General features: G+C 35.7%; 1 pseudogene; it reads left to right on the forward strand.

Annotated features, from left to right (window-relative positions):
• The first annotated feature begins 693 nt into the window (after positions 1-693).
• Positions 694-2,196, forward strand: LOC122317224 (annotated as a pseudogene).
• The last annotated feature ends 704 nt before the right edge of the window (positions 2,197-2,900 follow it).

The raw sequence follows: 2,900 nt of genomic DNA on the forward strand, positions 1-2,900 counted from the left end.
GTGTGGTCTGTCTTGCAGCTCATTGCGGTTTATATTGAGACAGTGAGACTTGAGACGATGTATCCAGTAAGTAACATCGACCTGATCATGGATTCATGAGAAAAATATTATAAGGTGGTCTGAAATATTCCACCTTTTTATGTAGCTAGCAAGTTGTTTGGGAATAGCTAAAATCAAATGAACTATAATTAATTTAAGATGAAGCAAACTAACTGTCGATGATCACGCGCGTGGTGTTTGTCAACATGATACATGACATGCAGCTAGCTGGATTGTGCTTGACCAAATGCTGGATGTGGAGATATTACGACTTTTATGATGACGGACCATCCAACAAACTCATAAATTAACTACCTAAATGGCATCATATTTTCGTAATTTTATGGAGTTAACCAATAAATTAATTAAATCTAACACATCCAATCGCATCATGCGTTAATTTCATAATTAATTATTGCTTCTTGGTTTAATTTAATTAGTTGAATTTAATCAAATTTCTACATTTGACGGCTGACATTCCAACAACAGGGGATATGACTCAAATAAGCACTACTCTGGTTTAAAAGGGGAAACTCCAATGAATTAAGAAGCTCAACTGTATTTCCAAGACATTCGATCCCGTACGTAGTTCATACCACATGGGATCCGTCCTGAGTTGCATTTGTCCACAGAAGGCCGATGATGAAGGCCGGTATGTAAAAGCCAACGTTTTTCCATGCATATTTCAACTCTGAATGGAAGTACTCGAATTCAGCCTGAAACGTTTGTTGTTTTTCTTTTTTCTTTGTTTGTGGTTGGAACGGGACTTTTTTTGTGTCAACGCAGTCGTTGGAAGCAACGCTACATGGAGGATATTCACTTACAAAGAGTTGCATGCAGCAACTAACGGATTCAGCGAGGAGAAGAAGCTTGGCGAGGGGTGGTTTGGAAGTGTTTATTTGGGAAAAACCTCCGATGGCCTTCAGGTAATGGCCACATAAGCTTAACTATCATGTCCGTCAAATTTCAGTTTCTGGTCGCCGGTACTGTTCAATAATGTTCAGAGAACAATTATCCTTTTTTTTTTTTTTTTAATTTTATTTGGTGGCTATTTTCGTGCAGATAGCTGTGAAAAAATTGAAGGCATTGAGTTCTAAAGCGGAGATGGAATTTGCAGTGGAAGTGGAAGTTCTTGGAAGGGTTCGGCACAAGAATTTGTTGGGTCTCAGTGGGTACTGCGCTGGGACTGATCAACGGCTCATAGTCTATGACTACATGCCTAACCTCACCTTGCTATCTTATTTGCACGGCCAACTTGCTGGCCAAGTGCTACTGGATTGGAAGAGGAGAATGAAGATTGCAATGGGCTCTGCAGAAGGCCTAATGTAAGTGGGCCGTTTTCTTTATTGTTGATACGCACAAAGAGACATAAATGATAAAACCCACTTGAAAATATTTGATCTTTTTATAATGGTCTTCTTTTGTTGTAAGGTATTTGCACCAAGAAGTAACACCCCACATTATTCATCGAGACATAAAGGCAAGTAATGTGCTTTTGGACTCGGATTTTGAACCATGAGTGGCTGATTTTGGATTTGCCAAGCTTATTCCAGAGGGTGTTAGCCATATGACTACCCGTATTAAGGGCACTTTGGGATACCTAGCACCCGAATATGCCATGTGGGGAAAGGTTTCCGAGAGCTGTGATGTGTACAGTTTTGGAATTCTTCTGTTCGAGATCGTCCCGGAAGAAAACCGATTGAAAAGCTCCGGGGAGGAATTAAGAGGACAATAACAGAATGGGCCGAGCCGCTCATAACCAAGGGAAGGTTTAAGGATCTTGTTGATCCAAAACTTAGGGGGAACTTCGACGAAAACCAGCTTGCACAAGCCATCACTGTTGCTGCCCTGTGTGTGCAAAGTGAGCCTGAAAAGAGACCCAACGAAGTGGTTAGCCTTCTGAAAGGGTTTGAGCCAAAAGTAAAGGTTATGCCTATGAGAATTACAAGTGCCAAATACAGGGAAGAATTGCTAGCACTTGATCAACCTAGTGATGATGAGGGTGGCGGTCCCGATGACCACGGAGTTTTTAGTGCTTTGGAAGGCGGTCCTTACAAGAATTATGGAGACGACGGGAGATTGACCAGAATCGCGGAAGAGTACTGGCAATAGATATTTTATCTTCGTATGTAAAATTATATGTTTTGAAAATTAATTTTAAATATAAAAAAAATTTTTTTATATTGAATTATATATTTTTTGATAAAATAATAATATAATATTAAAGAGAGAGAAGAGAAAAAAAAAAGAGAGAAAAAGAGAGAGTTGGGAGGAGAGAGAAAAAATAATAAAATAATATTTAAAAAAGGAAAATGATATCTTTAAAAATGAATAATAACAGTTCATAGTTATTTAAAATTATAAAAATAGATAAAATAATGTAGGTAATTTTAAGGCAAATTTATTTAAATTTAAGAATAAAAATAAAAATAAATAAATCATTACTAACGCTCTAAAAAGTTTGCACACATTTTTCTCATGGCAGGCTATCTATCCAAAATTAATAGCACAAAAAATCAGAAGTAATTAATATTGTGTGATATATATTTCCTTGAAGATGTAAATGTGAAACACATCACGTAATTGAATGTTTTGCTTTATATAGAAAGCAGAATGACAATATTCTTCAAAACTCATTTGAGTAGTCTAGACGATTATTGATGTGAAAATCTATCCATCTAGCTTCATTTTTCTTCTTCTTTTTCTAGGTTTTATTCAGTCTATTTTTTCAAATCTTTTTAATCTTTATTTTTATAAGCAATATTTATTATTGTTAATAAAAATATTTCAGATAGTATTAAAAAATATATATATATATATTATAAGATTCATCTAATATATTTAACTCAAACTTGAAAAAA

This window comes from Carya illinoinensis, chromosome 7 (genome assembly GCF_018687715.1).
Source record: "Carya illinoinensis cultivar Pawnee chromosome 7, C.illinoinensisPawnee_v1, whole genome shotgun sequence".
NCBI lineage: Eukaryota > Viridiplantae > Streptophyta > Magnoliopsida > Fagales > Juglandaceae > Carya > Carya illinoinensis.